Source organism: Helianthus annuus, chromosome 4 (genome assembly GCF_002127325.2).
Source record: "Helianthus annuus cultivar XRQ/B chromosome 4, HanXRQr2.0-SUNRISE, whole genome shotgun sequence".
NCBI lineage: Eukaryota > Viridiplantae > Streptophyta > Magnoliopsida > Asterales > Asteraceae > Helianthus > Helianthus annuus.
In genome coordinates this window covers 162,330,274-162,352,359 of record NC_035436.2, presented here as the reverse complement: position 1 = coordinate 162,352,359, position 22,086 = coordinate 162,330,274, and the positions used below count along the sequence as shown (strand labels likewise).

Here is a 22,086-nt window from a genome sequence, read left to right as displayed (position 1 = left end):
TTTTGTCTTCGAATGTAGTAACAATGGACAGAACCAATAAATTAGGCCAAGTAAATCCACCCACTCTCAAGTCATCTTCATTTATGTTGTTTGTGAACCTACTTATTAATCACATTGACATTTACATATCATCAATAATTACAATCAAATGCAAACATTTGACACAAACCCTAACGAAAGAAGGTTCCCTAATAAAAAAAAAAACTTACCTAAAATTATCGCTTACCTAAAGTTATGTGAAATTGCTGACGCCATCTCCTTTCAAAACCGCTATCCCCTTCTTTTGCGCCACTGTGATGGAGCGTTGATTGAAATCATCAAGCGATTTTTGACTGCTCATACCTACGAAAAACAAAAATAAAAAGATCAAAAAAAAAAATAAGAAACTGCACAAAGAGATTGATTAGCACTGCGAACTTAATAAAGAAAACTAAAAATTTACCGAAAGTGTGTGAATGCCGATAAATAGTATATATACATGGAATCAAATCAATTATTACTTTGACTTAAATTGAGGTACATGAATAAAGTAAGAAAATATAATATATTATAACAAAAGTATTTGATGAAGAAAACTTATCCGCAAACATATTTGATGAAAAAAACTTATCCGCAAACATATTTGACTTAAATACAGCTCCTCGTCAATTGATTAAAACCGAAACCGAAACCGAAACCGAAATCAAAATAATATTTGATGAAAAAAACTTATCCGCAAACATATGCGTGTGAATGTCAGCATAAAAACAATGTCATTTAAAACAAAAATCAGTAACCGTCTCAATATCATTCTAAGCCTAATATCAAAACAACATCATCAACGAATTGGTGGTTTCAATAAAACAAAAACCAAAGATACCAGAACGAATTGGAAAGATTTTTTAATCAATCTGCCATAATTCAGCTCGGCTTGTGAACAACCCTAAATCAAACAACAAAAACATGTAATCAATTCCTTGATGAGGGAAATAAGAATCCTTGTTCTTCCTGATGTTATTTAGATTTGCATCAGGTTCATCATAGTAAGGCCTGCTCCAAAGAAGCTAACATAAAAACACTACACAGTTTGTCTTTTTCAAGGTCCGGTTTCCTTTGAGCCAATTCATCATGTGCTTGAACTTTGAAATTAGGTAAGTACATAAAGAGGATTTTCAAACCGGTGGCAATGTGGACCAGAAACTAACAGAAGGACGATTTGTTTGGAGTAAGGGTTTGCAACGCATGTGTGATATTAGCAAATCCAAATCAAATTCGCAATTCAACTAACCAATTAACTAACCATCAACATGAAATACAAACAAATCAACAGTTGAATCACAAAAACTCATTTAGATACCTGGAGTCATAGGCAATCAGAGCTCATAATATCTTCAACTTCTGAAATCAGGGCTCAAAGCCCAGCAAAGAACTTGAAAGAACAACTCTCTTCAATCCTTTTGTCATGCCTAAATTGAAAACTGAACTCCTTCGAGAGACCAACATCAAGCCCAAAAGTCACCTACCTTGCGTTTGCGGAAACCGCCACACAACGTGGTTTGGTAACACCAACAATTCCACTTCGACTACTGCGGATCAAAAACACAGACCGATGAGCCAACAATAATCAAATGCAAAATGACATTATTTACATGGAATCTAAATAAAAGCACATATCTAAATTAAATAGGTTTATCAACACATAACCATTCCTATTAAAGCCATTGTTTCCAGTTTTGTAGTAGATTCCGTCCCAGTAGTAACTATCTTCTCTGTAATTGAAAAACAACTTTATGTTAAAAGATAATTAAATCTTAAAAATCAAAATAATGAAGAAACCCAAGCCAAAAAAACTAAAACGAAAGGAATACTGGTGAAGAATAAACAACTGAACCTCAAATATGAAGAATAAAGAACACCAATGATTTACGAATCCAAAAACATCAACGGTTTAATGAATTAATTACACGAAGAAACCCTTTCCGCCGTCATCTTTTTCTCTTCAGATCTGAAAAAACGGAATAATGATTAACTGACAAAGGGTTAAGATTAGCACTTACACAATTGATCGATGAATAAGGATTCATTTTCATCTTGTCTTGCATCTTCAGATATGTCATTAACATCAAGCCCTAACATCCATGGCACCAATTTTTGGTATTATTACATAAAGGTTTATAATACATAGCGACCTGTGTTGAATCCTGAATTGGAAACGAATAAATGATGCATCTAAATCGTTGAACAATAAAAATCATAGAGGAATGAAACTAAAAACATACCTTCTATTATCGTTGAACAATGGAAAAGAAAAAGAAGAGCAGAGTATTTTGGGATTTAGGGTTTCAGGAAGGTGAGGATGTAATACGTTGTGTGTATGAGAAAGAGAATATATACTATCCGAATTTGAGAGATGGGTGACCCGAATCAAATCCGGATCCCGCCTCTTTTTTCTTGGAATCCTGATTGTAGAAAGCAAAATGGGATTTCCCTCCTAAATCAAATTGCCACATCAGCCTAGATGGCCAAATACAAATGCCACATAGCCCAAATCCATCTCATTTATATATATATATAGATATTGCATGCCTCAAGATATAAAACCGGTAAGAAAAAATAGAAATGGTGTGTAAGGTTGTGTCTTGTATAGGGCTACAAACGAACCAAACGAACACGAACAAGACCTTGCTCGTGTTCGTTTTTTAAGAAATATATGTGTTCACAAATCGTTCACGAGCACTTATCGAACGAGATTTTATGTCGTGTTCGTTTGTTAAGGAAATGAACTTGTTCGTGTTCGTTTGTGTTTGTTTGTGTTTGTTTGTTAATTTTAGGCAACGAACGTTGACGAACACAAATGAGCACAAACTATTTTTCATGAACACAAATGCAAACAAACGAACACAAACAATCGTTCATGAACAAAATATATAATACACCGACACTTATTAGATATTTAATTTGTCGGAATTTTGAAGTATTTAAATAAATATAAAAACTAAAAACACTAATGAAGTATTGAACACAAACGAACACGTTACCGAACGTTCACGAACATAAACGAACAAACACGACCTCTGTTCATGTTTGTTCATTTAACTAAACAAACGAAATTTCTTGTTCGTGTTCGTTTGTTTAGTAAACAAACGAACACAAACGAACTTCCCGCCGAACGGTTCACGAACTGTTCGCCGAACGATTGGTTCGTTTGCAGCCCTAGTCTTGTGTGGCGTGATAAAGCCATATCGGCCGGCGGGACGCAGGACGCCACCACACACCGGACGCAAAGAGGGCTAGGGCAGGGTTAGCTTGATTTTTTTTTAAATATAAGCTGATATATAAACGAATCTTATCTAATCCCCCTCCTCCACTCTCATTTCACATTCGAACTGAGCAACCTAAAATAAAGTTATGTTAATTAATATGACTTTAGAAATATGATAATGTAATAAATAAATTTTGATTTTATAGTAAACTAGATGGATCTTTGGCGCTGGTGTTGTTTTCAAGCTGTGAATTTCAAGTTTAGATGTCATCCACTTTTGAAGGGTTTGATTCGTATATCCCATCCATGATGAGATATAGAATGCAAAGCCTCGTGAAACTAGTCTTTTGTTAAACAAGTCCTTTTGTGGAACTTTGAATCTTATGATGGTATGTAACTTAAACTAAAATTTGTGTTGGTTGAAAACTTAAACAAATTATGTTTGTAATGTTTTAAACTCCTGAATGGATGAACATCGCTTATTTTAGTCATGTAGTTGTTTATTATAATCGGATGCAATGAAAACTAATCAAGTCACATGTATACGCTTTCGCAAAAGTCAGAGTGTGACATCGTCTTTGTGGATGGCCACAAGAATTTTATTCCTTTAACCAATAACTTTGCTAATTTATGTGTTTAGTCCTTCTAATTTAGCTTTCCTAATATACATATTTAGTCCCTCAACTAAATAAAATTTATTCCCCATTAGTTAACTTTGCTTATATACATGTTTAGTCCATCTACTTTAACTTTGTCGATATACATGTTTAGTCACTCTACTTTTACTTCTATTCAGTTAAGTATTTCGCCTTTTAGAGTTTTTGTTCTCCCTAACATGATGAACCAAAGCCAATCTAACTGAACAATATTGTTTCCGCTATCGGTATTATTATAACCGAATTTTTTTCTCTTAGTATTTCGTTTGTTAGTGTTTTTTTATAGATACCGGACGTTTCGATGTTCCTTTTCCAATGATTTTATGTTATCCCTTTCAGTTGCTATACCGAATGTCGGTACTATATTGATAATTAAACTCCCGTCGTAACACACGGGGCAAAATTACTAGTTATAATTAAAGAACTATGTATAAGGTCAATCAGATCCACTTTAAGGATGGTTGAATTGACATCCCGTTTTAGGAAGACTCACTCGGATATTGAGAGTACCTTCAAACGTCGTTCAAAAAAATAATAATAAAGAGTAAACTGCAGTTTTACACCCTGTGATTGCCCCCTGCTGACAGGTTTACACTCTATTTTGAAATTTCGTCAACTTTACACCCCGTCATTTCCAAAAGGAATCAATGTTCACCCTTGTGTGAAGTCAACGTTATTTTGACTATTATGCTATAAGCTGTGGAGGAGCCCCATTATTTTGAGATGGCCCTCCACATCAGTTGCCATATCATCGGTGATGGGGATGAGTCTTAAGGGATGGGTCAAGGGTGTGAAGAATAAACCCTTTTTTTGTTTTTTATTAAATTCAATATTTTTTAAACATAACTTAAAAAACATAAATACAACTTATAAATTAAAACAATACATAACTTAAGAAAAACATTACATAACTTAAAAATTCAAACACTACATAACTTAAAAAACTAAATTAAAAAAACTACTAGATTCCTTAAAATTAAAAAACCTACGACCTCCATTTTTTTATCTTTTCTTTCATTTTTTTTCAAAATGTCGCACTCTTCTTCCTAATACGTGTACATGCCGGTTGTCATTATCTTCCATTTCTCTATTTGTGTCCCCTCTTCTTTCAACCTAAGCCGTTCGTCGACTTCATGTTTCTTCACTTTTACCTTTTTGGTTGTGACCTCAGTGTATGCTTTGAATTGGGCCATTAAATCGTCAATTTTCGAACTACCCCCTGACGCGACTTTTTTTGTAGCTTCCACAATTTTGGCTTTCTCCCTTCACATGGGACATTCCTCCTCCTCCAGAACTTCATTCACATCCTCGTCAAATTCAGGCTTGTAGTTTATATTTATTTGACAACAGCTGTCCGAGCCCCCCGCACTGTAACTTCCAGACTCCGATGTTTTGGACCGTTTAGCGGTTGCAACCTCGTTTGGAACCTGCGCCCACTTGTTAGCTTTCCTCATGACTTCCCATGCCCGCACGTATGGGAAAGGATGCTTAAATTGATCTTTGTATCTAGGCAACACCTCATTGTAAACGTCCTCGTCATTCCATCCACTTGGATGATGAGTATATAAATTGTTATAAATCCCACAAAAATGTTGGACCGCAGCATTCATCTTCTGCTATCTGGAATAGACGGAATTGACCTCTCGAGACGGACCTTGCTCCATAATTGAATGGATTTTTTGTACCATTTCCTTCCAAAAACCATATCCGGTTTGGTTGTTGCTTACATTTTAAAAATGTAAGAAAAATTATCAACAATCTATCTATTCTAATATAACAAAGTTATTTTTGTTTATGTGTCATTTATACATAAGCCTACCTTATTATATTGACAAGTGGATTATTCTCCTTTCTTTATTTAAATAAAATTTACACGTGGCACTCCATTCTTTAATCCTGTATTTGTTTTACAAAAAAACCACGAATGTTTAAACAGAGACCAGTATCATTCGTTCAGATCCTACCCATATGAAACCCTAGATCTCTTCTACTGCCCTCAGTCAACAAGTTAAGTTTTTCCCTATCTCTAATCTCATCTATGTATGCTTTCTTCAATGATTCGGGTTTCGTATCAGTATAAATTTGTTTTCCCATTACTTTCTTCACCTATTAGGGTTTTTACAAAAACCCATATTCAACGAAAAAAATGTCATGTTATTGCGAATATACGTATGTGTTAAAGATTTGGGTAGCCATTTTGATTCCCTACTTTTTCATTCCATGTGGTAATTTTATCCTTATTTCTAATTCCATCTTACAACATTTTTTTTTTCGATTAATTATATAGTTGCTTAAAGTCTTCGATAAAAAGTGATGCTTAGTTGGATTGTACCATTGATCCCTATTTTTTGTTGTGGTTTTGTGATTTTATATATGCAGGATCTAGATGCTTAGATTTACCCTTTAATGCGTATAGAATTCTAAAAGATTATCAAAAGGTTTGATTTTGACTTCGATTTTTATTTTTGAACATGCATGTTTATTGGGGGATATGATGAATTGGGTTTTTGGGGCTTATTTGTGATTTGTATGGAACCCTTTGAAGTTTCCGTTTTTAAGTGTGATTAATATCATACAATTTACCAACTTTTGGATGAAAAATGTGTGTTTCAACTTTCAATATACAAATGAGCATTGAGAAAATTGGCTGTGAAGAACTACGTGTTTCTATATTCAGGATGGTACGGATCATGTGATTGTTATGTTTTTTATTAGACTATGAATCTTTATAGATCAGTTTAGAAGTAGGGTTTTTTATGTTTGTATAACTGATCACTACAAGGGTTTTGATTTAGATTAGTAATCGTCCTTATTAAAGTCAATGGTTGTTTTATTTTGATTTTGTTTTGAACCCTAAGTTGATTTACTCCCCAATTTGTCACACACCATAGATGGGTGCCCTTGATATAAATACTTCTGTACATAGAGGTACATTATCTGTTTTCGAAAAGAAGATTGTGGCAATTGAAAAGGAAGGCAAATTTCTTTTGATCGAGCTATTAAAGTAGAAATGGAAGTTGAGAAGTTTAGGGAAGTAAAAGATGTTCTTGTGGATAAAGATTAAAGATTACCCTCATGTGGTGGAAGGAGGTTTTCTAGATAAACAATTAAGTTATTATTCTAAGCAACATGCTATGAGAGTTATTGATTTTGAGATTTGGTATCCCTCCAAACTTATTGGTTGAAATCTTATTTGTTCTTTCAGAAAATGCAGACATGTGTGAAGATGTCTTCTGTCCAATTGGTTACAAGACTGGATTTCTCCGATCTGCTTGGTTTGGATGATTTCAACTTCTTTCATTTTCAAAACAAACTTTATAAGAAATTCAACATGTGTAAGGGCATTTATATATGTTGAACCTGCTACAAAGTTTCTTTAGAAAATAAAACATATGTAAATTCAAGTACTGTTTATTTTCAACTATAGAAGAAAGATAAGAGGTTAATTTTATTGAATGTTTTATTCGACATGTTTACTCTTGTAAATTGTTTGGAAACCATAACTTGAATTTCTTTCTAATGTCTTTTTTTCTTTTTCTTGATAAATATGAAAATGGAATTGCTGGCGCATAGTAACGACTGATGAGCATGACCATGCTGAGTTATGTTATGTAAGTTTTCTTGAATCTATATTTATTTTTATTAAATTTTTTTGTTTATTTTTCATTTTATATTATTCATGTTTAAGTTTTTTTAAATAAGATGGTTTTTTAAATGCAAATTTTTAGCCACATACACTATTTTGTGCCACTTTTCAGACTAATTTGACATTTTCGGTAACTGTACCATACGGTATTTATATGGTACCGGTACCCTCTTTTAAGGATTTTTGGTACAGGTATGATTGGTACCGAGCTCACCCTTAGACTATTATAGGTATCTTACGGAGTTTAAGTTTGGTGATGACAAAAAAGTAGCTGATCTGTCACTAAAGGCTTATCAAGTAAGTTGTTTATTTATTTATTTATGGAGTAAAATGTCAATTTCGTCCCTGGAGTTTGACCAGTTTGTATGATTCTATATACTTTGTAACGTGTATTATTCGAGGAAAAGGGACTGTTATAAGGATGAGCAAATGATATGTAAGTCCCGTTTAACCGGATCTTTCAATGATATCAAACAACACCAAGTTTGTGCGGAATCCAAACTTGATGTGATTCAAGAACAAATCGAGAAATATGAAGAACGAACCGAAAATATGAAACGAAGAACAAACCGAATCACTTTTAACCACTTGCACACGATTCTATTACTTGAATAAGCAAAACCGTCTGGTACAAATGATCACCACCAACTCGAAACCTCTAGCTCTCTCTCTAGGAAATCTGTAACTATGAAGTTCCAACCCTAAAACAAGTCTAAAACTTGTTTATATACATGGACAAACCCAATTCCCTACATGGGCTCCCCTTGGGCCTGCTTGGCCCACATGGCCTAAAGCTTGGCCCAAGTGACCTATAAAGGTCTACAACTTAATATAAACTAACCCGGTACGACCCAGTTCGTAACCATAGCCCGTTGTGCTAATTTGATGCGTCAGTCTCACACTTTAGGGCCTAACAATCTCCCCCTAGACTGATGCCATCAAATTGTCTTCATAACTTAAATTCAGCAACGTCTTCAACGAAATCTATGGTTGTCTCTAAGCTGCAGATGTTGTGGAAGTTCTTGACTTCTGAACTCTCAGCACTGGGTCTCTTTCTTCAGCTCTTGTGGTTAACTTCATATCAGGATCTCGATCAGCATTTGCTTGAAAATCTTGTCAAAAAGAATGTGAGAGGAGGATTCTCAGCAGCTCTTTTCTTCTTCAGTCTTTGTCTTTCAAGCAAGTTCACGGTACTTCTTCAAATGTACTTTCACTGTCAGACGGCGTCTCGTGTCCGGTTCTTCTGACTCAGGTACATCTTGTTGTTGTGATGCTTTTGGCTTCTTCAGCAACTAACAGCATCTCAATCTTCATCAACCCCTGTTCTTGATTGAAATCAAGTTCTGTATATGCTCACACACTCAAAAGCAAACATTTCTAATGCAACAGGGAGAGTACCACATGAACACTAGGTACATCCAATTTCACAATTTAAATTCTTTTAACTTTTGATGATCAGTCAAATCTTCAAGAACGGTTACATTTTTTTTTTAATTTTAAGAGAAACAAATAAACACACTATTTTTGGATTTTTTTTTGAAATTTTCAATTTTTTTTAAATTTTTTTAATTTTAAAAATAAAAGCAAATAAAAACTCAAAATATAAACAACTACCATAATATACAATTACAATTGCAATGGGATCAAAATTCGTTCTCAGGCAGACTAAGGAACACTTTTCAGTACGAGCCTAATCAAACTGGTCTATGCGATTGCCAATATGTTTGTCCACTTAAACTTTAACGCTCAACTTTCAATTTTTTAACTTCGTGATATGATTAAAGTAATATTATACTATTATACCCGTGTTTCCCATTCCAAGGCATACCCCCGCGATCAAGGTAAGCACAACAATTCATCGTAGCAGGTGAGTATACTGATGTCATCCTTTAAGATATCCTGACTGTGTCAAGGTCTGCATATAATCTATTTTATCATGTTTTCATTTCTTAACAATGAACACCCAAATAAATACTAATCAAATCCTGGAAATATAAGCAGCACACTCTATCATGCAAGTATCTTCCCTACCACATATTTCACAAGTCCAATCCAGATTTCTGAAATCTTAACTGGGAATAGGTTGAGAAGAGAACAGAATAGATCTTTTGTAGAGATGGTATAATATACAGATCAAATGAGTTTTTCTCAATTTGATATAGGTTTATTGGGGTTTCTTTTGGGCACTTGAGGGCCTCTTTCGGGTGTATTAGATCTACAGCGCGACAACGTACAGCTAGGTCAGCATGTATCTGGATGCAGCAGAAGCTGTCGTTGCCTAGCACCTCCAGGTCAGCATGTATCTGGATGCAGCAGAGGAGGTACACGACTTTTTTCAGAGAAGATTCCAGAATCAGATCAAAATTGTGTGTATCGGGAAAACATACAGACATTCAAATAGAAATGAGCTAATTCCAAGTGACTTTCTTTCCTGGGGTCATGTACAATTTTAGTTCTAAGCAGAAGGACAACCAAGATATCCCCGGATGATTCAACAATATAAAGACCCGAAACCTCAGATGTTGGCTATCTATCAACGCAAGATTTAAGACCATAAAATCATACGCCGTTGGTATGTTACCCACATGATACGTAGTTCATTATGTTTATATCACTTAGTATCTTTTATCATGTTGAGCGTCAAGCCTATCGACATATCGCAGTAGATCCTAGTCTTTTCAGCTATGGCACCTTACATGTGTTAGTCAAACTCTTTAACACGAACATTTATTTCACTTCCCATATCATGCAATTTTTCTTTTTGGCTTTTTGTTTTTCTAATGTTTTTGTGTTTTTCTCATTTTCTCCCCCTAAAGCAATACATATATATACATCAAACTCTTTTTTTTGTATTTTTCTTTTCTGAGTTTTCTCCCCCTAAACTCTATATCTATCTATATGTTCCTCTCCCCCCCTAAATTTGTGCATAAATCTTGGATTTTTGCGCAAATTTACCATTTACAAGAGAAAGGACACTTTATATACAAGGTTATAAACTAAGAAAAAGAGAAAATATTTTTGCTTAACCGTTCTGTCATCAGATTGAAGACAAATCAAAGTTCTGAATTTAAACGGTACCTTTTGCTGATCATTTCTTACTTCGTTTATCTCCTCCAAAGGAAACATATCATCTGTAAAAAAAATTTGAACTTTTTGCAACAGTGAAATGTTACCCGTTTTTATCTCTGGAACAACTGCTATCAACATTCCAGAGATTGTCAACAGCTCCTCCTTAGTTGTTCCTGAAAGGTAAGGAGATTAGTAAGACATGGGTACCCAGGCCATCGTGGTCCTGGGATTTCCTGAAGCATCAAAATAAGACACTTCTTTTAAACACAAGTCCCCTTTAATTTCAAGGATTGGAGACGTAGCTGCTTTTTGTTTTGCTCTCCAAATTTGTTTAGGCTTTTCTAGTTTCTTAGATGCCTTTGGCAAAACATTTGGCTTATCAACCTTATTATTTTTCAAAATTTTTGTAGGTTTCAAAGCTTGTTTTCTTTTTTGCTTTAGCAGCATTCCAATCCCCATCAGAAGGTTTAACCGTGGGATTCACATTCTTCATTGCCTTAGGTGAAGATACCTTCATTGGCTTAGAATGGTAGTTGTCCTTTGGTGTAACCCTCTGATTTTGCATATAGTAGGGTACGTAGGGACGCCTTGTGCAGTTTCTAGCAATGTGACCCGCAATGCCACAATTGTAGCAAGTTTGTCTTTTCACCGGAAAGACGTTTTGAGCCGCTTGATTCGCTCTAGCAGGTCCTGAAGGACAAACCGGTCCTTTTTGCGTTGGATGTGACTGCACATTTCTCTTAGATGAAGACGAATTGGGGTGCTTGTATTTGTTGTTTGCAGAAGTCTTGTTGCTCTGAGCACCATTATTCGTCTTTTCTCCCTGATTGGAGCTTTTCTTCACCTTGTCACGAGCCTTACGAGATTGTGATTGTCCTTGATGAGCAGACTTCTTATATCCCTGATTTTGATCTGCCCGTTTTGGCTCATTCCGCTTGTTGTGAACCGGCTCACAAACACCAGCACACGAGTAAGTGTTGGCATTTCGTTGCACATTTGGACAATGAACACAATTTCTAGCAATGTGTCCAGGAATTCCACAGTTGAAACAAGTCTGTCGCTTCAATGTATGGAGATTCGGAGTGCTAGCAACAGTTGCTGATCTGATAGGTCTAGGTGACTGAGCTTGCTTAGGTTGCTTTGCTTGTGTTCCATATGCCTTTTCTGATTCTTTCTGTACCTGTTGATCAGAACTAGTAGAAGCATGAGATTCAGACATATGATGTTTTTCGTCTTTTATAATTTTATCAGAATCATTTTGAGAAGACGATTTAGTTTCTGTTTTAATTCTCTTTCCAGAAACATTTTCTTGTGACTTTTCATTTAATGTGACCACTTCTTCCTTTTCAAAATCTGGTTCAGTTTTAATTTCAGAAGATGTAGAAGTTTCATCAACACGTGTTTCATCAACACGTGTTTCATGTGAATCTACTTGTGGTTTACTTTCAGCTACGGTTTCCAATGGGGTCCCACTAGATTCAACATTAGGGATGCCCACTGAGATAGATTCAGAAGAAGAATCACAGAACTCCTGATTTTCTTGTGAAGACTTTTCAGTGGTTTCACTGAATGTGTCCTGAGGGACCTCACCTGTGACACTTTCATCAACCAAAGGGTTAGAAACATCAGATACACAAGATGAAACATAAGCAGAAAATGACGCAAACAGAGAACGAGTAAAAGCAATATCAGACTCAGTTGGTTCAGAATAAGATTCAAAATATGGTTCAGAAACATTTGAACTGATGACCGGTTCACTCCCATGAACATCACCACTCTTTACTTCAGAGCTATCATCTGCACATGAAGATGAAACATTAGGATCAATTGTGCCTTTGGGAACAAAATTCAATGGAGTAGACTTTTGTTTCTCAACTTGTCTGTCATGAACAGACGATTTGTTGTTTTTCGAACCATAAGTCATTTTACTCTCGTTCATCATCTCCTCCTCAGTCATCGGTAAATAAGTGTAATTATCATTGTACGGAGGAGGAGTCTGATTATAACCCAATCCCGACCCTTTCTTTTTAGAATATGCTAATTGTTGATCACACAGATTTTTGACTAATTTACTGGAGGAATCGAATTTTTTAATGTTTAACTGATTAATTTGGTATTTATCCCTAACATTCTCCAGTTCTTTAGTCACCTCACACAGTTTTTCTTTGACTATCATGAGTTGGGCCGTAGCTACACTAACATCGTCCTTGAGTTGAACGATGTCCTTACGCTGAGCTTCGATTTTCTCTTTGAAAAGTTTTTCGTTTTTCGTTAAAGTGAAATTTTTCCGTTTAATTTCATTGTAGTCTTCGATTAGCTCAGCGTTTTGTATCCTATAAGCCTCAACCCTTCCTCGGCACTCAGGAGTGCAAAAGACAGAAAGTATGTCTTCTTTAGTGATGAATGTCATAATTTCAGAGGGTAGTTGACACTTTTGATCTTCTCCTCAAAACACAAACCAACGAGAACCCGTGTACTCGCTAAATCAAACACTTTGCACTCAATCGAACCCGCTTTCTGAAACGTGCCTCAAAACCTGTCAAACTGAATTCACCACCAAACAAACAACCAAACCCCCTTTTTTTTTAATTAAAATCTATAATATAAACTATTATTATTATTATTATTATTATTATTATTATTATTATTATTATTATTATTATTATTAAATCTAATGATTAGACAATGATGACTCAATGATTAAAATACTTATATTATAATTATTAAAAAATATTATTATATATTAAACCCTAAATGACGTCTAAAGACCTGTTCGTCTTCTTCGATCACACCAAACACACCGAAGCCCTAATTTCAATTAATTGCCGCCGAAATCAAGATGATGATGATGAAGGAAGATGAACGACAGTGACAGTGATGGTTACAGTATTATCGGAGAAGGTGCAAGTGACCGGAGATAGTGTGGAGGTGGTTGACGTGAACTATGGATGATGATGAATATGAATAGAGGCGATTGCAGGTTAGACAATGATCAGTGTATGATGATGATGATGAACGGAACAGTGATAAGTGTGACAGGGGAACGGTAGCTGATCAGGAGAATGAATTAGAGTGATGAAGTACGTCGATGACTAAGACGGAGGTTGACGATGAAACTTTTGTGAGATACAGGTTCCGAAACGGTGAACGATGATGAATGATAAGGAGAAGATGATGTTCGAAATCGCCGGAGATCGTTGCAGGTTTTCACCGGAGATGATGATTATCTTTGATGATTTCGACTCAATAACTCAGTTGCGACTCGTAAACGAGGTTGCGAGTCCGATGGTTGCGACACAAAACGTGATGAACCGAAATCGGAGGTTGCGAGTCGTAATGGAGGTTGCGAGAAGCCGTGAAGAGTCGAGATCTCGGTTGCGACTCGGAACTGCGGTTGCGAGTCAGACACGATGAAACGATGGTTGAAGGTTGCGACCGGATGGAAATGACTCGTAACCGTATAGGTGGTTGCTGGTTACGAGTCGGAGGATGTGACTGATCTTGTGGTTGCGACTGAAAACAGGATTTGTCGAAATTGGAGGTTGCGAGTGGAAATGTTGATTGCGACTCCCAGATGATGACAGAACTTGTGGTTGCGACTGAATATGATAACTGGAAATCAGATAATATAGAAACTCGCAAACTGAATGTTATTTTGAAACAAAACCGGTCAACCAAAATATCTTTTACAAACAAACTTTTCCGAAAACAATTGAAATTAATCAAAGATTTTTAAAAATCTTATCAAAATTAAACAAAATTTCCAAATCAGTTTGTTTATATTTTTTTTATTATTTTTTTTTAAAAAAAATAAAAGATTATGTTTAATCTTTTAACAACTTTTTCAACAATTGAAACACCAAAATATGTGGAATTTTCAAGAAAATTCGATGAACACTACGAAGAACGCGATGAACACCAACCCAAAAATAACGAAATCTTGAATCCTTGATATCACACCGAGCCTAGAAATAGGTTCTAAAAGCTCTGATACCACTTGTAAGTCCCATTTAACCGGATCTTTCAATGATATCAAACAACACCAAGTTTGTGCGGAATCCAAACTTGATGTGATTCAAGAACAAATCGAGAAATATGAAGAACGAACCGAAAATATGAAACGAAGAACAAACCGAATCACTTTTAACCACTTGCACACGATTCTATTACTTGAATAAGCAAAACCGTCTGGTACAAATGATCACCACCAACTCGAAACCTCTAGCTCTCTCTCTAGGAAATCTGTAACTATGAAGTTCCAACCCTAAAACAAGTCTAAAACTTGTTTATATACATGGACAAACCCAATTCCCTACATGGGCTCCCCTTGGGCCTGCTTGGCCCACATGGCCTAAAGCTTGGCCCAAGTGACCTATAAAGGTCTACAACTTAATATAAACTAACCCGGTACGACCCAGTTCGTAACCATAGCCCGTTGTGCTAATTTGATGCGTCAGTCTCACACTTTAGGGCCTAACATGATACTAGATATCGGTACAAAATTTGCCGAACCGTGTACATAAATATGATATGTAATTATAAATAAAGAATTTGCAATTACGTTATGTATTTATTTGTTATAACTTTTTATTTCAGATTTTCATGTTATCCAACCCCGTGTACCACACGGGTTTTAACCTAGTATATATATATATAAATTATCAACAATACTTGTCAACAATTGGGCATTTTGACGTAGCAACTCATGCCTTGGCAAATGCCTCCTCCTTGATTTTTGACCAAGCTTGTGGTTTGCCACCACAAACTTAAAGTCAAGTTAGAGGTGCTGGGCATGGCTGGCCCTGGGGGTGGGCGGGGAGGACCACCTGCCAGGTGCCGATATTTCGAGTGCTACGTTTTTTAAGAAGAAAAACCGATATGTATATGTAAAATATTTTTTTAATAGGGTATACCCATGCAAACACCAACATAGGCCCCCTTACAAAACTATTATTATGGTTTAGGTTAGTTATTAACCCCTTTGACATTAGGTTTAGACCTTTAGTGAGCCCAATACCCAATTTCGTTAAGGCCTAAGGGCACATTTTTTCGAGCTCGAACAGGGTACCCGAATTCTCAGGGCCGGCCCTGGTGCTGGGCGTCAAACTGTTAGTTGGCAGTGGCAACGGCCAAAGGTTGATAGTTGGGGGTGATAAAATCCAATAACCCTTAATTTTTTTTCATTTTTATTTCTTTTTTATGCGATTTTTTTCGGTGTTAATAGTCATTAGTGTTTTTTGACAAGTTTTACACATCGTCGTAACACAAATACATAAAGCATAATACCGATCGGAATATAAATCATAGTTTTACACATCGTCGTAACACAAATACATAAAGCAACCCATAGAGAAAAAAATCTTGATATAATAAAAAAATACTGACACGTGAATTACATTGATAAAAAAACAAACGCAAGTTACATAAGATATATAAAAGAACCACATAACACATATAAAAACCACTAAATAACACATATAAAAAAACCTTTAAAACAAATATACTTACTGTTCATTAACTTTGTCTATTAAGGGGGCGTTTGGTTCACGGAATGTTTTGGAATTGGAATTAGAATTGGAATTTGTATAGGAATTAGAATTTGAAGGAATTGGATTTAGAATTTAAACATTCCAATTGGAATTGGAAATTGTTGGAATTGGAATCTCAATTCCACTTTTGTTGTGTTTGATTGTCAAATGAATTGGAATCCATCACCCTGACACCCACAACCCCCGGTTCGGGTGAAAACAATACGTGTTAAAACAGTTCGCGTTGAAACGGTTCGATTCGAAACAGTTCGCGTCGAAACGGCTCGATTCGAAACGGTACGGTCGAAACCGTTCGCGTCGAAACGGTTCGATTCGAAACGGTACGGGTCGAAACGGTTCGCGTCGAAACAGTTCGATTCGAAACAGTACGGGTCAAAATGATTCGGATCGAAACGGTGCGGGTCGAAACCGTTCGGGTCGAAATGGTCGAAGATTCGAATGAATTTACTTTAATTCCTTCACATATAGAAAGGATTTTGAATTCTTTTAGTTCAAGGAATTTGAAGGATTTCATGCTCAATTCCAATTCCAATACCATTGTCAACCAAACACATGAAGATTGGAATTTAGATTCCAATTCAATCAAATTCTGTGAACCAAACATCTTAAGATATGGAATTTAGATTCCAATTCCTTTAAATTCCATTGAATTCCTGCGAACCAAACGCCCCCTAATAGTATACGGGGGGAATTTGATCGGTATCGGTTTGTTTTGTTACGCCACCTACACTCGTTACAGCAACCCATAAAGAAAAAAAAATCTTGATATTATAGAAAAATACTGACACGTGAATTACACGTGAATTACATCGGTAAAAAACAAACGCAAATTACATATAAGATATATAAAAGAACCAGATAACACATATAAAAACCACTAAATAACACAATTAAAAATTAAAATATATTTAAAACAAATATATACTTACTGTTTATTAACACATATAAAAAACCACTAAATAACACAATTAAAAATTAAAGTATATTTAAAACAAATATATACTTACTGTTCATTAACTTTCTCTATTAATAGTATACAATTCAATCAAATTCTGTGAACCAAACATCTTAAGATATGGAATTTAGATTCCAATTCCTTTAAATTCCATTGAATTCCTGCGAACCAAACGCCCCCTAATAGTATACGGCGGGAATTTGATCGGTATCGGTTTGTTTTGTTACGCCACCTACACTCGTTACAGCAACCCATAAAGAAAAAAATCTTGATATTATAAAAAAATATTGACACGTGAATTACACGTGAATTACATCGGTAAAAAACAAACGCAAATTACATATAAGATATATAAAAGAACCACATAACACATATAAGAACCACTAAATAACACAATTAAAAATTAAAATATATTTAAAACAAATATATACTTACTGTTCATTAACACATATAAAAAACCACTAAATAACACAATTAAAAATTAAAGTATATTTAAAACGGAATATTACTGTTCATTAACTTTCTCTATTAATAGTATACAATTATGTGAAAACCTTTAGACATTTTTTTCAAAGAAAAGCACAATTATATAACTATTTTAACTAAAGGGTTTATAAAAAAATACCTAATTGGAACTTTTTAATAATATAGCTTGTGAAAGAATATTACATGCCTCTAGATATAAAATTAGTAAGAAAAGGTAGAAATATGGTATAAGGTTATGCCTTGTGCGGCATGAAGAAAACACGTTAGCCAGTAGGGCGCGAAACACCACCACACATCGGACGCAAGGAGGGCTAGGGGCGGGTATTGTTGATTTTTTTTAAATATTAGCTAATTTATAATTGAATCTTATAGTCACCTCAACTCCCCCCCCACACACACACACTCATCTCACATTCTATCTCTCCACAACACATATTCTTTGGCATGAAATGTGAAACCCTTCACCATGTACGCTACATGCCGTCTTTTTTAACATTTTACATTCATCGCAACATATTTGCTAAGTGATTCTACCTTTCTTACTCTGGCATAACTATATACCCATAAAAACCCTAAAAGTGTTTTAAAAATAACTAGATTTTTACCGTCTTACCCATCCGTATACCACTTTCAAGATAATCTTTCAAGATAATCACATACGTGTTTACTGATTTTATTTTCTGTCATTTGAATTTGAAAATTTTAATTCAAAATTCGGATTTGAGTAAGATTTACACAAATTGTTAGGAATGAGCTTATTCATATTCGGGTCTATTCCAATAAAACGAATTATTACAAAAAAGGTTAAAAATTCAAAAATTATAAGTATATTATAAAAAAATTTGAAAAGTAAATCATTAGTATCTATATTCTAAATATATATATAAATGAGATGGATTTGGGCTAGGTGGCATTTGTATTTGGCCATCTTGGCTGATGTGGCAACTTGGTTTAGGAGGGAAATCCCATTTTGCTTTCTACATTCACGATTCCAAGAAAAAAGAGGCGGGATCCGAAATGTGTTGGGTCGGGTTTTTTGAATTCGGGTCATAGTATATATTTCCTTTTTTTTCTCATTCTTCTTGCACACACTTTACAAACCCTAAAAAACTAAGTTGCACCCTCTCTCCTATCGCCACCACCAAGATCCTCAATTCCAAACCATAGCCAAACCTCTACAACATCATCTTCTTCACACAAATCAATCCTATTAACCAATCAAAGGTATGTTTCTATGTTTTTGATTTTATTGTTTCTGATTTCTTTGTTTTACGATTGTAATCTACACAATCGATCCTAAATCTGCTTTATTTATGTTATTCAATTCTATAGAAACTTGATTTTATAAAGATTGTGTCGAATGCTATTAACTTCTTCTTTGTCCTAAACTTTGTAGATCTGATCATAAAAATTGAAGGTATGTTGTTTTAATTTGTTGTTTATCTATTGTGTATCTTTAATCAAGCGATTGAACATTTATCTTTTTGTTTTTTTGCAAACAAAATCAAGATCAGAGGTTTTATTATCATCATCTAGATTTATCAAAGTTACTGATTTTTGTTGATTTTGTTTTTCATGTGGAACCCTAAATCTTGGATAAAATTGGACTCTGATCATTCGTGAAACAACAGAGGTTAGTTAAATGTTATAGTTGTTTTCTTTTTTTTTTTTAAGTTTGTGTAGGTTTGATTTTATCCTTTCTGTTCGGTATTTTTTTTTCAAAAATTAATAACATATGTTCTGAATGTTTTATGGTTTGTTTTTCTCATGGTAAACCCTCAATCTTTTGTGACAATTGGACTTGAATTGTTCGTCGACCAAACCAGGTTAGTTCAGTTTTGTTGGTGTTGTTTGTTTTTTGATAGGTATAGTCTTTCTTTTTTACTTTTGTCTTTAGGCGTTAATTTGAAATTTTATGTGATTATCTTTTGAAGTTCTTATGGTTCGTTTTGTGAGTTATAATTTTTTGTATTTAGTTATAATTTTTGTATTTAATTAGTTTTTAATTCTTTAAATATGACTTTAATTTCTTTTTAAATCTGTTTTTGTTTCTATAAATAGATTAGTGTTGTTAAAGATGATTTTTGTATTCGAAATTATGATTCGGTTTCTGTAAATAGACTTTGTTTTTATAAATAGATTACCGTTATATTTTTTTTTAAACAATGATTACTTCCTTTGCAGTTATAGATCATGAAAACAACGTTCCTTCGTTGTTAAAGTTGATTGAGGACTATGATCCTATATTTTTTGAATTGTTCGTCGACCAAAAACAGGTTAGTTCAGTTTTGTTGGTGTTGTTTGTTTTTTGATATGTATAGTCTTTCTTTTTTATTTTTGTCTTTAGGTGTTAATTTGAAATTTTATGTGATTATCTTTTGAAGTTCTTATGATTTGTTTTGTGAGTTATAATTTTTTGTATTTAATTATAATTTTTGTATTTAGTTAACTGTTAATTCTTTAAAGATGTCTTTAATTTCTTTTTAAATCTGTTTTTGTTTCTATAAATATATTAGTGTTGTTAAAGATGATTTTTGTATTCGAAATTATGATTCGGTTTCTGTAAATAGACTTTGTTTCTATAAATAGATTACCGTTATATTTTTTTAAACAATGGTTACTTCCATTGCAGTTATGGATCATGAAAACAACGCTCCTTCGTTGTTAAAGTTGATTGGGGACTATGATCCTGTATTTTTGGTATGTTTCTTAAGTTTTCAGTTTTGTGCACACAATAAGTTATTGCAACTTATATGTTTTTTTTTGTTTAGATTGATAGGAAATACCGTATGATTTTGCAACCTTATTGTGGGGAGAACAACTTCCATATGTCAATGTCTTAAAATTATTGATGATGATTTATCGTGAGTCATTTAGTTATATTTTTTGTATTTAGTTAGTTGTTAATTCTTTAAAGATGCCTTTAATTTCATTTTTAAAGTTGTTTTTGTTTCTATAAACAGATTACTGTTGTTAAAGATGATTTTTGTATTCGGAGTTATGATTCGGTTTATGTAAATAGACTTTGTTTCTATAAATATATTACCAATATATATTTTTTAAAACAATGGTACTTCCTTTGCAGTTATGGATCCTAAAAACAACTCTTATTCGTTGTTAAAGTTGATTGAAGAATATGATCCTATATTTTTGGTATGTTTTCTTAGTGATTTGATTTAAATTTTAAATTTTAAAATCAATCATTATTTTAAATTTAAATTTTGAAGTAAACCATTATTTTGTTTGATCTTAAATTTACAATTACGAAGTCAATTATTATTTTAAATCTAAATTTGAAAGTTTTCCATTAATGTGTTTAATTTTAAATTTCGAATATGTAAATTGAATTTAAATTTGAAAGGTTAGACTTTCCTAATAAGTTTGCTTGATTTACGGGATTAGATATTAATGATTTGATTTTCAGATTTTAAATTTTAAATTTTGAAGTCAATCACTATTTTAAATTTAAATTTTGAAGTAAATAGACTTTGTTTCTATAAATAGATTACCGATATATTTTTTTAAAACAGTGGTTACTTCCTTTGCAGTTATGGATCATGAAAACAACGCTCCTTCGTTGTTAAAGTTGATTGAGGACTATGATCCTATATTTTTCGAATTGTTCGTCGACCAAAAACAGGGTAATTCAGTTTTGTTTTTGTTGTTTGTTTTTTGATATGTATAGTCTTTCTTTTTTTATTTTTTTCTTTAGCTGTTAATTTGAAATTTTATGTGATTATCTTTTGAAGTTCTTATGGTTTGTTTTATGAGTTATAATTTTTTGTATTTAGTTATAGTTTTTGTATTTAGTTAATTGTTAATTCTTTAAAGATGTATTTAATTTCTTTTTAAAGTTGTTTTTGTTTCTATAAATAGATTAGTGTTGTTAAAGATGATTTTTGTATTCGAAATTATGATTCGCTTTATGTAAATAGATTTTGTTTCTATAAATAGATTACAGTTATATTTTTTTAAAACAGTGGTTACTTCCATTGCAGTTATGGATCATGAAAACAACGCTCCTTCGTTATTAATGTTGATTGGGGACTATGATTCTATATTTTTGGTATGTTTCTTAAGTTTTTAGTTTTGTGCACACAATAAGTTATTGCAACTTATATGTTTTTTTTTCGATTGATAGGAAATACCGTATGATTTTGCAACCTTATTGTGGGGAGAAGAACTTCTATATATTAATGTCTTAAAATTATTGATGATGATTTATCGTGAGTCATTTAGTTATAATTTTTGTATTAAGTTAGTTGGTAATTCTTTAAAGATGCCTTTAATTTCATTTTTAAAGTTGTTTTTGTTTCTATAAACAGATTACTGTTGTTAAAGATGATTTTTGTATTCGGAATTATGATTCGGTTTCTGTAAATAGACTTTGTTTCTATAAATAGATTACCATTATATATTTTTTAAAACAGTGGTTACTTACTTTGCAGTTATGGATCCTAAAAACATCTCTCATTCATTGTTAA

General features: G+C 33.6%; 3 long non-coding RNA genes across 4 annotated transcripts; 2 read left to right on the top strand and 1 right to left on the bottom strand.

The window, feature by feature from the left end:
* Positions 1-866: 866 nt before the first annotated feature.
* LOC118479389 lies at positions 867-2,380 on the bottom strand. Its single transcript, XR_004890394.1, has 5 exons — positions 2,259-2,380; positions 2,037-2,108; positions 1,684-1,748; positions 1,503-1,565; positions 867-922 (listed from the first exon to the last, which is right to left on the bottom strand). It is a non-coding gene; the product is annotated as an uncharacterized LOC118479389 (long non-coding RNA).
* A 3,450-nt stretch (positions 2,381-5,830) lies between these two features.
* On the top strand, positions 5,831-8,230 carry LOC110934935. 2 transcript variants are annotated; one of them, XR_002588737.2, is made up of 5 exons: positions 5,850-5,904; positions 6,277-6,335; positions 7,103-7,232; positions 7,471-7,508; positions 7,774-8,230. It is a non-coding gene; the product is annotated as an uncharacterized LOC110934935 (long non-coding RNA). The 2 variants fall into 2 exon arrangements; XR_002588738.2 differs by lacking the exon at positions 6,277-6,335 and having other exon boundaries at positions 5,831-5,904.
* An 11,608-nt stretch (positions 8,231-19,838) lies between these two features.
* LOC110934932 lies at positions 19,839-21,844 on the top strand. The gene is made up of 3 exons (XR_002588735.2): positions 19,839-19,878; positions 21,601-21,668; positions 21,744-21,844. It is a non-coding gene; the product is annotated as an uncharacterized LOC110934932 (long non-coding RNA).
* The last annotated feature ends 242 nt before the right edge of the window (positions 21,845-22,086 follow it).